Here is a 15,822-nt window from a genome sequence, read left to right on the forward strand (position 1 = left end):
ACTTTCATTAAATATTATATTTTGTTCATTTTCTTATCAAATCAAATGAAAGTCGTGTGATAAGAAGTCATTGGATACCACCAATGATATAAAAATGAATAAGGGGTTCAATTCAAGGTCAGAGGTCATTTTAGGTCAATTACCTTTGGGTTTTATTAACAATTAATAAATCTTGCCCAAAAGTTGCAATTATGAAGGTCTGTCATCTCCTTCATGAATGATGAAAACTAGTTTTCAAGAAAACAGAACATTATTGCACCCACGAGATCATCTTATCTCAATAAAGATATTTCAATTTGAGTCAGAAGTCTGATCAAGTTTATCTTTCATGTGAAAAAGTAGGGCAAAAAATCAGTATCGCTTAATTAAATGTGACATGCGAGTTTTCAGCGCAAAGGAAATTCTCAGCCTTATGAGAGTTATTTTAATCCCATAATGAGACTCCTTTTACTGATTGAAACAGCGAATGAGTTCCTGTGAATGTTATGTTCTGAAATGTGTTCCCATCAGCCCATCATCGGGGGTGGTATTCTGAAAATTGTCTTAACTTTTCTTATATCTTTTCTTGTAAGTCAGCAAGATAACAGCTCGCTAAAATTCTCTTAAATTGGTATTCTGAAAATTGTCTTATCTCTGTAAGGACGTCCCCTATTTTATCTCTGACACGCCCAATATTTTATCATCAACCAATCATTAATCGTGTTATATGCTTTATAGGTCAGCCAATAGAAGTGTCTCTTCTAGAAAATAATGAAGCGCATTCTTGGTATGAGGCGTACTTTCCTTGCGCCCCCGACGCTTATGCTTGTGCGCTTCTGTGCTAAAAATCCACTTGGCTCTTCTCAAAGACATATTTTCTCTGTAAAGATTAATTGTCTAGAACACCAATTCTTAATTTGCTGAAAAGTCTACCAATCTGTTGTTATAATGTCTTTGGAAAGTCTCCTTTTGTAAAACATGATGTTCTTGCGGGATGCAGCAAGAAATAATTATTGCAGATGTGGACAAATATCGCTTGCAACTTTACTGGAATGAGAACGGCAAAAATGGTCATGGAAGCGATCTTCCAAACTGGTTTAGAAAACTACCTCGCGATGTAATTTTGAAGATCGCTTTGCCGCGTTAAACTGGTTTTAGCGTAAGTGAGGACACAGCCATTCTTATAGAAGTGATCTCCACACATTGTATATGGAATGCCTACATCACGGTTCCAAATTTCATTTGAAACATGTCACCCCACTGAGGGTTCCCATAGCAACAAGACCGCTTTATGTGAAGTGTTTTTAAAAACCACTTTTGGGTGATCAAATGGGAACGCTAGCAAAGCGATTTTCCAAACTGGTTTCCTGAACCGGTTTCCAGTAAACCAGTTTTAGAAAGTATAATGAGGATGGTGTCTATAATCTTTGGGTGATGAGGAGGTGCCTATCCATAGAGGAGTGACATGATGCTGAAACCCCAGAGGGAACGGGAAAGCCAAGATGATTGTCGAAACAGATTAGGAGGAATTAAAATCCCTGTCAACAATTATTGAATCTATCCTTTTAATATGCTCCCTTCTTGTAGGTAAGGGTAGGTTGTTCCAGTAGGTAGGATAGGTGTTCCGGCTGATGCAGAGCTGCCAAGTATTACTCATTTTCAGTAATTATTGCTGACAAATTAGACAGAATACTGGTCGTTTCATGCAAATTACTGATTTCTAAAGTTTCAGTTTATGTGTTGAATATGATATTTCTGTGAAAATATATTTTTTAACCCAAAATAGTGATTTTCAGCCTTTAGAATCCTGAAATGTTCTTGATCAGGTTGGCATCTCTGCTGATGGAGTACATTCAGAAGAGAGTGCTTGCAGGAGTGATTTCATGATGTCAAAGGGGAAGTTCACCCTGACAAACAGTTTATTGTAAATATAGCAGAGAAAATAATAAAGAAATATTGCCAATAGTTTGAGAAAAATCCATCAAAGTATTAAAAAGTTATTAGAATTTCAATTATTTGATTTGTGATGTCATGTAATGCAAGGAGCATTCCTACAAAGCGAATGGTAAATTAACAAATGTCATTTTCTCACAAAATTGAAATTGGTTTTTACTCTGTACCTTTTGTATGATAGTCAAATCATTTCACACCTGATCATGAATAGAAACAAAAACAATTCATCAGGAACCATTTAAAAAAAATGAAATTCATGCATTTTATATTGCATTATCATGGGGCAGCTGCTCGTTTATGGAATCACAAATCCGAAACATAAAATTCTAGTAACTTTCTAAATCTTAAATGGATTTTCCTCAAACCATCACCAATACTTTTTTTTTATTTTCTGGTATTTTTACAACAAACTATTCTTCAGGGTGAACTTCCTTTTAAAGATTGGGAGATGTGTTCACCTTGCAGGGGTAGGGAAAAGCGCTTAAAGGAAACCAAAACCCAAGAAGAGAAGCAATATCTTATTACTAGTAAAATGAGAGGAACAATTTAAAAAAAAAGTTTCATCAAAATCGGGTATGAAATAAGCAAGTTATGGACGATTAAAAAGTCTTGTTGTACTTACTATGTGGATCCTCAAATTGGCAAACGTGCTTCAAAATAGCTGATTTTGTGGACGTCTCTCCATTTGTTTTGTACACATATTTTCAGATTTTTCCCTTTATTTTACATATTTCACATTATCTCCTCCTGACCTTGACATATATGGTGTGGATTATATTATCCCATGACATATGTTGTGCTCAGGAGGCAAGATGCAATTTGAAAGATAATGAGGAAAATCTGAAAATTTGTGTATAAAACAAATGGAGAGTTGTCCACAAAATCAGCCATTTTAAAGACCTTTTGCCAATTTGAGGATGCCCATAGAAAGTAAAACAAGAGTTTTCAAACTCCCATAACTTATTTCATAACCGATTTTGATGAAACTTTTTTTTAATTGTTTCTCTTATTTTACTCTTTCCAATAAGATTACTTCTCTTCTTTGGTTTTGATTTCCTTTAATTAGGTTTGCAAACAATTGCAATCAATTTTTAAGTAAATTTTGGATCATAAGGGTGGTAAATAATTTGCAAATTGCACTCAAATGCTGATCTGTTTCTGTTTTTAAGTTGGAATCTTTTTGCTGTAGTTGAAATTGATCTTTCAGTTGTAAAACATAAAATGTGCAATTGATCGCAAATAATATTTTCTTGCAACACTCTATTAGATATGCTAAAGAGTTCCTAACTTGTTTGGAGGGTAGGGTGTCCTGGGCCCCCATCTTACAAAGAGTTACGATTGATCCAATGTTGACTTTGCTGGCTTTCCATAGTCGCGATTGATTGAATCAATTGCAACTCTTTGTAAGACAGGGCCCAGATGGGGAGGAAAGAGGTTGAGACATGGTGCCAGTGGGAATTGGAGGGGCAATAATGACGGGGGGGGGGGGGGTGGTCCACTCCCGTCCACCGTGGAACTGTTCACCTATGTATGTATCTGCAGATTGCACTTGTAGGGTTAGTGTAAGGGGGAACGGGGGAGGGGGCATCGGGGCGGGGCATTTCGGTATGGAAGGGCATGGAATTGCAAATGAAATTAAAACAGGTGAAAAGGAGTTGAGAGGGAGGAGAGGGGGGGGTATATTAAAGTATGAAAACCTTATTCGAGATTTGACAAGTGAGGGCAGTAAACACTGTAATCACACAATGCTCTCCAATCTTCAGAATGACCAAGTTACATGTAAAATTCATATTGTAAATGATAATGACAAATGATAAAAAAAATGCTTTTTAAAAAGGTGTTTAAGCATGTCTTGAGATATTTTTTTTACTATGTAAGTCCCCAAAAATGCCTTTTTAGGCATTTTATTCCAGTTCAATTATAGATTACATGTCTGTACATGATTTATTTAAACTGATGCATGGGCGGAAATCCCAGGGGGGACAGGTAGACGCGTTCCCCCCCCCCCTATTTTTGGTCTTATATGATGAAAAGAAATACATCATTCAAAATCAAAATAAAACATGTATTTTGTACAAGATGACCTTCCTTTTTTTGGGGGGGTGGAGGGGCTTGTCAAATTTTCCAGCCCCTCGTCCCCCTTTCCTTTGAGGAGAGATTCCGCCCTTGAACTTATGTATGAAATACATTTTATTTCATCTACATGTATGTATTAAAACCACTTCTCACGCATAAAACATACAATTAATAATTGACATTAATGTGGGGTGACCTCGTATTGTATTAAAAAGATCCATATTTCATTGCTGTTTATCAAACTTCCAGACTACGCTGAAATGGGAGCGTGTGAACACTTCCTTCGTTGTGAAGTACGAAAGCAACGCATTTGACTCATAGTTGTACACACTCTCCCTTGAGGTATCTCCAGCTCATTGTTTTTGAAGACCTGTCAAACACAAAAGACCCCCAAGTCTAGGATTTGTTGTCATCTTGTTTTAAAGGGAGTAATCGCTCATTTCTTTTGTATCGTATTGTAAATATTCTTCTCTTAAATATCTGATAATGTGAAACATTAATTTGATTCTCCATGAACATGTGGAATTACCATTATCCTATATTCATTGATCATTTTCTTCAAATCTACAAAAAGGTTCATATTTCACATTTCAATATAAAAAAGAGAAAGAAAAACAATTCTGAGTGCATGGCGTCTTCAGATCTCTCATTTGCATATCACCACTGTGCATATCACTTTTGTGAATCAAAAAAACCTCAAAATGCCAAATACGTGTTTGTTTTGTATGTTTGTTTTATTTTTGTCAGTTCAAATCAATCAATGTTTTGGTGCATTTGACATAAGTGCCTTTTTTCTAGGCACCAGATTTTAAGGTGAAGTGGTCATTTTATTAAAATACTTTTATTTCTTTTACTGTATATTATGCCTACACATAGTTGTATTTTTTTCATTCAATTTTTTCTCTGTGACTTCACAAAAGGAGGACAGGGATGGATGGTTGCATAATATTAATCGAACAGGCATTATCATTGCAAAGTTTGAACAAGATTAAGTTGCAATGCATTCATTTTGATTCATAATATGAGTAGATATCTCTTGTAATTTCTCTCTCTGGAATTTGGTGCGAAAGAAGGGGGTGATGATGCTGATGCATAAGATGAGATTGAAACCTGTATGCATAGTGTTTACTTATAACATTAATATGAACTGATTTCTGAGGGGCTATAGCACAATTCTAAAGTTCAATTTGGAGTATTCCATTGATACTAAGTACGCCGCCCAATCATTAATTAACTCCCAAATCTGAGCAAGCAGACCAATCGGAGGCGTAGAAATGCCAATCCCCTTGGTCAAATTGGAGCAAAACAATCAAATAATAGGTGCTTGTTTGCATTTCCGAAGTCATCATCCAGACGATTTGAGCAATCAAGGAATCCAACGATTACCTGGCGCAACAAGTCAGCCGCAATCAGGCGCAACGGCCGCTCGCAAATGTATCGTAAATCAATTCCCTGGGAGCAAGTTTGCCGGGGCTGAATCGATGGCTCTGTTTTGAAAAACAAAACGTCCATGTGCAAGAATCGCACGCAATTATTCAACATTAACCAGCCAAAGTGCAGGCGAGCGAAACCGTTTTCCCTTCCTCTCACTCCAGCAGGTTTCCCCCCAATAAATATCAAATTTTTTGGAGCAAATTGACTCAACAAATGGAGTGTAATGTCAGGCTTCTCCTTTCTCTGCTTGCCTCTGGCCCTCTGCTCTGATGCTTCTCTGCCGCCGTGACCGACCGCCTTCTCTCTCTCTTCTGCGTGGCGTTTAGCAAATAATTTCCCGGTTTATGAAATGAGCGAGAGAGGGTATAAACAGGACCTGAATTGCCATCTCCCTTTCCTGCCAATTTTATGGAAATCTTTGTGGTATTGATTATTTCAGGCAAAGAGTAATTCCGCTTCCTTCGAGCTAGAAGCAGGGGTTCAGAGTGGCCCGGTGGCTGGAAACAGAAGAGAGTGCAGGAGCTTCGTGTTGAAGACACCACAATGCCCCTTCCTGCTCATAATCCATGTTTTCTGCATTTCATAAAAAAATTGTCATGGACCACATACTTGGGATGGTATCCTGTTGTTAATCTGAAACCGAAGCATTTTAAGCGCCTTTAAGTGTTTTCCACGCGAGGAGGAAGGACTTCCTGATGGTGCACTGTAGGGTGAGATATAGGTCATCCATTGTTGAATGGGTACACACATTTTCAGGAAAAAAAAAGAGGTTGCGAGGGAAGTGTCATTGGAACATGATTTTAATTTCATGAGATCATTCAGTACTCCACCACAGCCTTGTGCTTTCTCTCCTTTTGGAATATCAATTGACATTGTATGAAACTTGTTTATTTGGTGACATTTTGATGGCTGAGCTTCCAACCAATCACGGCACTTTATGCAAGGATTGTATATGCTGATTATTCAACAACTTGGGCTTGTGTTATTTTACCTAGCAACAGAACTCCATGTCAATTGCATATTAAACCTTGTCGGCGTTACTTCCAGGGGATTACGCAATCACAGTACTTCATCACGGTTTCTGATGGTAAGTTTCCTATTGGCGGGGCTTGCATGGAAGTGTTGGTGAAAACCTTCCACTGTTCTGTTGAACTCACCTGTGCTGAAAGATTTAGCCAATCAGGGATCACCGTGATAAGAATGTTTGTGAAAGTTGGGTTTTCCTGTACATAAAGAAATTTTCTGTACTTAGTACTTTTTAAACTTAGCAGCAAGGGGAATTTACTGACTATTTCAGTTTTTAGAAGTTTACAAAGCAGTGCTTTGAGCATCCCTGTCCCCACCCCTCCTTTTACCTTATTCTCATTGGTTCATAAAAGTATGTTTAAAACTGTTATTTATTTGGTGAGTTTTGCTGGGTGTTGGTTTTCAACCAATACTTTTTACTAAATTTTGTGCAAGGAGCGCAAATTATGTCCCTTTTTGGGAGTAGTTCCTATAAGACTGACTCTTTGCCCCTTCCCCCACCCCCTTCTCATATTGTATTATTTCCCTTTAATAGCCAATATCTTTACAAATGGATATTATAGGTCAATTCTTTGTCTGGTGGAGAAAATGTATAAGAAAAGGATGAAGGATGTAGTTTGAGAATATCACAGATGGCATAAAGACAGAACAATCCAAAAATATTTAAAATTGTTTACAGTTTGAGCTATAACTTGACACAAAGGCTGTATTGGATTTGCACCGATGATACTTTTATGGATGCTCGCAATTTCATTATAGTACAGAAGTTGAGACTCAAATTGTGATAGACTATTGATTCTCAAATTTATCATGCAATATTCATCAAATCATGAAGTTCTTTATCTGTAGAATACATATTTGCACTTTTTGTTATGTTTTGGATGCGCTCGGCTCGGCTGTTGCAAAAATCATGGGATGAAAAAAAAAGAACAGGAATTGGTGATTTACTCCATCTAGTGGAATGTCTCCGTTTAGTTTAGTGTTTGATTTGCCTGGCTCTAAGCAAGATTACCAGACACAATTGAGGAGAGATTTCAAAGTTATATATTTCTTATGTGGAAGACGAACATATTAGAGGTGACGAGGGTGGGAGAAGCAGAGGGACGGAGATGGATGGATGGAGGGATGGAGAGATGGATGGAAAGATTGATGGATAGATAGATAGATAGATAGATACAAAGACCTCAAAATGGGCTGTAAAATAAGAAAGATTTAAATATTGTCAAGCTTTGCTTACTTTACTCAAGACAGATAAATGCACAACAATGAGAAAGTTGATGATGTCACACACTCTCTACTTTCTTTTGTTTTTTAATGTAGTAAAGGCCCGGTCACACCGCCCGAGTGTTGTTGGAGCAGTCATGGAGCGGAGAGAAAAAATCATCACCGCTCGCTACCGTTCACCACCATTTAACCAAAGTTAGCCTCCGTTAAGGCAACGCCGAATACGCTCGGCAACCGCTGATGGTCCCTCCTACCGCTCCCAAAGTTTTGAGTTGCTCAAAATATTGCGAGCGGTGAGGAGCGGGCAATCGTCCTATTCAGCAAAGTTAACTACCGCTCTAACAACGCCCAGTCAAAGTTTGGCACCGCTAGACGAAAGTTCGTGAACGCTTGGGTCCGCTAGGCCAGCGCAGAAATCTTGAACGCTGGACAACCGCTGCTTCGCCAGTGTTGCCCGACCGGTGATTAAACGGTTCACAAACTTTGGTGGAGCGGTTGTAAGCGTTTTCCGAGCGGACACGGGATTGCTGGAACGGTGCATTCATCCATTCATTGTTAAATAATAGCAATGAAGGGATGTACTTTTGTCTACCAGAGTAATTGTGGCGAGTACAATGAGTAGCTGCATAAATAGTACGCTCCTTTTGTCATCATGATCATAGTGTTAAACCCCGTCGAGCCGACGCCCGCATGCGCAGAACTCCGCTCTATCAACGCTCGAGTCACCGCTAAACCAACGCTCGCGACCGCCCGCCACCGTTAAACCAACGCTAAAGCTACGCGGTGCGCCGCGAAGGCAACACCCATGTTTTCAATTTTTTTCCCCAATTTTGTGAGCAGTGACGAGCGTTGTCGAAATTCGACCCTATCTACCTACCACTCCAACAACGCTTGGGAGGTGTGACCAGGCCTTAAGGTGAAGAATGAGAAGGAGAAAGAGAAGGGTTTAGGAAAAGAAGGATGAGAAAGAATGTAGAACACAGGATAAATTTGTATTCTTTTATTTCCCAGGATGTATAAAAGGGGATTCATAAATGCTCTAGAGGAGATGCATAAAAATAAATTTTCCAACATTTTTATTTTGTGATGCCACATTCAAGCAGCTAGCTACATTCCATATATTTTATTTTTATTATAAAAAAATCCAAATGATGTGTGTGAGTTTGTTCAGATTCTGTATTTACCCCCTATAAAATTGCCATATTGATTTAATATCCCCTTTTGAAATGTGATACTGCCCCGCCCCCTCTCCTTTCATTTCCAGGGAAGGATGGGGAGCAAGTGGAATACAATTTTAAATTTCAAAAATTACTGAATAATAAGCAAAATGTGTGCATATACATGGTTCCCAGCCAATGGGGGAAATCAGGGAAAATGATTTTACTTTTCTCCAGTCAGAGAAAAATCAGGGAAAAATGTCTTAAATGAGGGAAAGTCTGGGAATTTTGATCGACCCAAAAGTCGAAAGCATGGTAGTCAGACTATGTTATATTTTGTTGCATATCAATGCACCATTCATTGAATGACTGGTTATGGTGGTACTAATTAGTTTTAAATTATTGGTTTTATACTGAAAGTCCATGTAATTCACTGCAACAACTTAGAAATCATAGGAAACTGGGAATGGGTTTAAATAATTATCAGGGAATTTTGTTTATTTAGCAATAGTATAGCCAGCCATTTGTGCTCTTCTTGTTCTTGCTATTAAAGGGAATGAAACCTTTGGAACAAATAGGCTTGTGTAGAAACAGAAAAATCAAAGAATAAGAATAAAGAAAGTTTGAGAAAAATCGGACAAATAATGAGGAAGTTATGAGCATTTGAATATTGCAATCACTAATGCCATGGAGATCCTCCCATTGGCAATGCGACAAGTATGTGTGATGTCACTGATGAACAACTTTCCCTTTGGTGGACTATAAAATACCCTCAAAATGTCTCTTTTTGCTTTTTCTTATGATGATACAAACTCTCTATCCATGATGTATTCTAAAAAAATATGTATTACATGCCCTCATGTAGAAAGAACACATGATCTATGGATAGATGCGATAAAAGAGGCAATTTAAGTGAAATATATACTAAAGTAATGGGAGAGTTGTTCGCAAGTGACATCACACATCTTTGTCACATTGCCAATTTGATATCTCCATAGCATTTGTGATCGCAATATTCAAATGCTCATAACGTTCTCATTATTTGTCCGATTTTTCTCAAACTTTTGTTGATCTATTTCTTTGATTTTTCTGTTTTCACACAAGCTATCTTGTTCCAATGGTTTCATTCTCCTTTAAGATGCGCATGGGGAAGGAAACGGGTCCACCCCCCCCCCCCTCATCTCTCTCTCTTTCTCACACACTTGTGCTGTTCTTGTTCATCTTCATCTTGTTCTGTGCTCAACTGTTAATTGCTTTATTTTGAACTTGTCGTTGTCATTGAGTATAGCTATTTACTGAATATTTTTGCCTCTTTGACATGACAGGACTGGTGTAGCCATGCTTTTTCGAGCTGGGGAAAATTTCATGAAGAGTTATGCCAGTGGTTATCACTGACAAAATGTTACAAGTTACTGAAAATGGTCATTAAATGCTCACAACAACAACAACTTGAAGCTTTGTGAAACTCTCCTTAGGGGAGCATTTTATGAAAAGTCAGTGATGTGCACTTGTGAATGTTACAAGCTACTGAAAATGCTCACATCTAATTGGGTAAAAAGAAAGTTGTCAGTGAAAAATCACCAACATGAAGCTTTGTGAAACTCTCCTTAGGGGATTAGGGGAGCATTTTATGAAAAGTTAACTCTGTAATTTTGCATTGGCGAATGTTACAAGCTACTGAAAATCCTTGCATCCGATTGGCTCAGAGCAAATTAGTGAGTGAAAATCAGTGATAAAGCTCTTCACGATATATACCCGCCTGACCTCTCCACAAAAAGCGTGTTTGTACTTTGTAGTATGTCTGGAAATCCCTCTCCCGAGTCGGTGAGGAAAAGATGTCTCTGTCTTTTATCTTGATCAACACACTCACCTCACCCAAGGCACCCTTAACTTTCGCCTGACATTGCCCTGCCAAAAATATAATAAACCAATCCTCAGATATAGAATTGCATTTCCTCTCCTGCTGAATACAGATTCCAAGTACATGTTGCTCTTTATGGATTTATGCAGGGGGGGTATTCACACATCCTTATCTTGCAAAAAAGCGTTTATTTTTTAAATATAAAAAAGGAAAGAGATTGCGTGAGGGTACAAAGCTCTATTGAACTTGTACTTTATCTCTGTCAGGCTGCGGTTATGTAATAGTCATGTGGATGAGAGCGTGAAGCGGACAGGGGCTAAAAATACACGTGAGAGACAGATGGGGGACTTCATATCCCAATGTCAGGCAAGGTCAGAGTTTACCAATAACTTTGAAGGCACGAGCCAATTGGGGGGAGAAAATCATACGAGCTGCGTTTATAAATTTCTATCTTACTCTTGCAAGCATCTATGCATGCACTCTCAGAGCCTCCGTCAACCCTTCCCGACGAGGGAAACTATTAGGAGAGCTATTTAGTAGTGCATCAGCGCCAGTCGAGATTAATTAAAAGTGAGTGTGATTCATTAGGCAGTGGGTGAGCCTCCGAATTGGATAGGGGAAGCCGACACCGCATGCTGCCGCTGCAAGCCCCCATCGAAAGTGGAAAGTGTTTGAGTCGTCTTTTGGTCGGAGCGCCACGCCGTATTGCGGCCAGCCGGCGGCAGAGGCCTGGTTGGCCCAGCCAGCCCACGCGGACTCTTGGCCGCTGAAAGGAGAGAGGATAGTGATAGCAGCAGTTCTTTCCAGGTGACTTCCCTTTGCACTCTTAGACATACCCCATTTTTTTTTGACAGATTACAGTCACAGAAATAGATCATACTCTGGTGAACATTCAAATGATAAATTACTACTGTATCATACTGGGCCTATTTCCTATCAAATTGTATTATTGCATCGAGACACCAGTATGTGGGATGTCACATAACACATCTCAACTTAACTTAATTAAAAAAAATGTAGTTCATATCATTTCTTCTATGATATTTCAATATTAAAATCTGATATTTTTATTCGCTCTTGTTCTTATAATTTAACTCATTTTATTTATTAGATTGGATTGCATAAACTAAACTGCAACACCCATCTTATCCTTATCCAACTTTTTCTCATCCTTCTCCCGCTACCATTCCTTCCTCCTTTTCTTCTTCTCTTCTTCTTTTTCTTCTTCTTTTTTTTCTTCTTCTTTTTTTTTTCTTCTTCTTCTTCTTATTCCTTCTTCTTCTTTCCCGTCTACTCCTCCTCCTCCTTCTCCTACTTCTTCTTCTACTTCTCTGTTTTCCCCTTTTGCTTCCTCAACTACCATCTCTTCTCTATTTTCCCCTTTTGCTTCCTCAACTACTATCTCTTCTTTATTTTCATAATTATTATTTTTCTATTTTTCATCAACCCTTCCCCATCATCATCCTCCTGCACCTCCCCCTTCTTACTTTTCTTGTCTCTTCCAACTTCTATATATTGCCTTTATATTCTTCTTTTACATCTACAATGCATTCTTCAACTCTTTTTTTGGGGGGGGGTCTTCAATAACCTAGTGTGCCCTTTCGTCCACCCTTCATTTCACAACATCTCCCCCCCCCCTTTTGGGTTCTTTGGGTTCATACTACATGATCCTTTCAGTTTATTATATCAATAGCCTTATAAGAAAAAAAATGTATTTGTCGTACGTGTAAGTTGAAACAAAATCAAATATGTAAGAATCACTGTGTCATGGTTTAAGAAGAAAAAAAATAATTATCTTAATTCAATTGATTGACAGACTATTCATTTTGTAAGTACAATCCAGGGATTGTTGTATTTGCTTTTAAATACAAATTTGTGTATTGTTAACATGCCTCTCCCGAAATATGCAATTTATATTTAGTGTTACATATTAAAAAATATGGGTTATATCAGGTTATATGCATAGAACATGGAGAGCATTTCTTAAAACAAATAGTGAAAATCACTGAAATCATAAATTACCAAAATACTTGCATCTGACTGGCTCAGGGCAAAAATGTCTTTTAAATCATAGATCATTTTTTTGTTTATTAACTCTCTAGTTTTCCCCCTTCTGCTCTATTAAAGGACTTATAATAATGTGATTTGGTTTAAATCAAGAAGTATCATTAAATGTTTAATTCATGAAAAAACATTTATTATTCATGAGTTGTATTTTGTTACAATTTGATTATGCCTACAGCTCTTTTGTATATTACTGTTTACAGCAGGAAACTGTTAGATTATTGATTTTTTAGACAATTCCTGTTCAAATTATACTCATGTATTTGAATTTTAAAATCAAAGAATTTATTTTTTTATAATGTTATGCAATGGCTTGTTGAAGGGCAAAAAAGTGTAAACATTGTAGTTACAAAGTATTATTCATGAAATGTTAGAAATGGCCTTTTGCCACCAAACATACCTTAACTTTCAATCGTAAAATCAATCTAATTTGCAAGCAACCTTAGTTGATCACAATATTAATATTTTCTTTTCAAACTGGTCAACCGTTTAGTATATTTTGGCAGCAAAATTTCTTTAATAAATCGTATTTACCTTGAACCTAGATCTTAAGTGTATCAGGCTGTTTGCCAAGTTATTTTTTTTCCTTCTCATTTTTTCAGTTACTTTTTTGTAATTTGTAGGTTGTACCCCCCCCCAAAAAAAAATATATATATAATAATAATAATGATAATAATAATTAAATGAATAAATAAACAAAATTAAAATGAAATGAATGAATGAATATATAGATTGCAGAATAATAGAAAATAATAAACCATTATTCATGAATACTTTATTACAAGGATCAACTCATAAATTTAAAGCAAGTTTTAAATGTATTTAAATGTTTTTTGATAATAAAAAAAATTATCGAATTAGAAGGAAATTATTATAATACGAAAACTAAGTATATGTAAACAATAGTGTGATATGATATGAATAATTTTCAAAAAATAGAATTAATATAATATGCAATGAAAAATTATTTATTTTAAAGAAATTTGGGAAAGAAAAGGAGACACCAGATAGAGGAATAGAGCTACAGATGCCTATTCTCTTACCCTTAACCCTAATCCCCACTTGAAATATGAATTTATAAAAGCATGGATAAACCCCTAAATTCCAAGTGTTTCGAACAATAAAATGTTCAAAAACCTGTCAGTGAATAAAATCCAATTTGGGGTAGAATCAAATCTGGATGTTATTACCTGTTGCTATGTCTGGCAAGCTTCCATTCAGCTATCATTTTTATTTTAAGGAACAACCTTTCTTTAGCAGCTTTGATTGTGCAGACATAAGGCATGTCTTACAACTATACTTGTCACATGTATTTTGTCACATTTTTCCAAGTGATCATCACCTTCTGTTTTATATATTTTTTAAAAATATATTCTGTCCTTGTAAATGTAGATTATAATAACTTGAAAGTGTGCAGGTATAGTGCTCTGGGAGTGTTTCATGATAAATCATGTCAATGACTTTGCTCTGAGCCAATCAGATGCAAGGATTTCAGTAGCTTATAACAAATAGTCAGTGAAACATCAATAATTGGTCCATGAAATGCGCCCTGGAGTTTCCACAAGTATTGGAAATGAGAATTTGTGTCAAATCATCTATGAGATGTCTTATCTAACTATCATATCTCCCCTCTTTGCCAACGATGTTCCCAAAGTTTTTTTCTTTTTTCTTCCCCAGTCTTTTTATCTTTGTCTTGCCCTTGATCTGTCAACATTTGACGTCTTTCCGTTAAATTTTACACAATTTTTTTTTGTGCGCCATCTGAATAAGCAATTTCGAATGAGAGCCTGGAAAATCAATGGGATTGATTTTATTGGTTTTATGCAATTCCCACGGAGACATGCGAGAAATCACAAAGTCTTAAGACTGCAGTCTGAAAATTGGAGGCATTTATGCAAATCTGTTCTTGCAAGGAGGGCCCAAAGGAAGATGTGACTCTGCGTCCTTCTTGCACTTGCCTGATCGGTGGTTTATCCACATTGTTGAAATTTGTCATAGTTCTATCTGTAGAGTATCCATTTGCAAGTAGGCATTTATGCAAATCTGTTCAAGGAGGGCCCAAAGGAAGATGTGACTTGCATCCTTCTTGCACTTGCGTGATCAGTGGTTTGTCCACATTGTTGAAATATGTCATAGTTTTATCTGTGGAGTATCCCCATTTGCAATCCATTTTTGGCTGCTTTCCGACATAGATTTATCTTCCGGTGAATGTTTAAAACCCTAAAGAAAAACCTTACTCATTGATTGAGAGGTGCATTTATTTCCACATTGAGAAAATATCATGATTTCTTGAACATTAATTTTCATTCTTTGTGTCATTCTGTGTACTTTATTAACCTGATAAATATATATTCTGAGGGAACCTCGAATTTTACCTCATCAGAACCTGGTTTCTTGCGTTAGATATTCTTATTTTATAAAGCAAACTTCCCTTGCAGATTCTTGCATAGTAAAGTATCCTATGAAAAAAAATCAACATTTGATCATTGAATCGAAATTGAAAATGTGAATACATACTTAGTCTTTTTCACATTTTTTTTTATTCTGGGTTTAAATTTTACAGTTCAATCTCTTGAATACAAATTGAAATCCTTCTTAAAAATTCATCACAATGTTTACATTTTCAACCCCCCCCCCAGGTGTGATCAGACTACTAACTTCTCAAAACATTATCAACTGTCAATTAAAAGAAATGATGTAGATCAATATTTGATTTTTGTTCTGCATTCTAAAGTAAGTGCAGATACTTGATTTGAATGTTCAAGTGATAAGACAAAAAAGTGAAATGACATTGCACAAAATGTACCGTGATTATTAGTCCTTTAGTGTCTGTTTGAATTATTATATTGTCAGAGTGTTCTGAAAATTCAAAGTATTATCGGATAAATACCAGGCCCCCGTCTTACAAAGAGTTACGATTGATCTGATCAATCTCAAATATGGACGGCCAGCAACTTCAACATCTATTATACATGTTTGTTCAAAATATTTTCTAACTGTGATGCATAATGATCTTCTTTTCGGTCAAGTATAGATTTATTATATATC

General features: G+C 36.7%; 1 protein-coding gene across 3 annotated transcripts in view; it reads left to right on the forward strand.

The window, feature by feature from the left end:
• Window positions 1-15,822, forward strand: part of LOC121430831 (zinc finger protein PLAG1-like) — a 120,945-nt gene that overhangs the window by 74,290 nt on the left and 30,833 nt on the right. Inside the window, exon 1 of one of the 3 annotated variants that reach the window (XM_041628249.1) lies at window positions 11,386-11,517. The exons of the other annotated variants lie outside the window; for them this stretch is intronic. The gene's annotated coding sequence lies outside the window, so the exon portion shown is untranslated. Of the gene's footprint in view, window positions 1-11,385; window positions 11,518-15,822 lie in introns of those variants that run through there. 3 annotated transcript variants of the gene reach the window in all.

This window comes from Lytechinus variegatus, chromosome 17, assembly GCF_018143015.1.
Source record: "Lytechinus variegatus isolate NC3 chromosome 17, Lvar_3.0, whole genome shotgun sequence".
NCBI lineage: Eukaryota > Metazoa > Echinodermata > Echinoidea > Temnopleuroida > Toxopneustidae > Lytechinus > Lytechinus variegatus.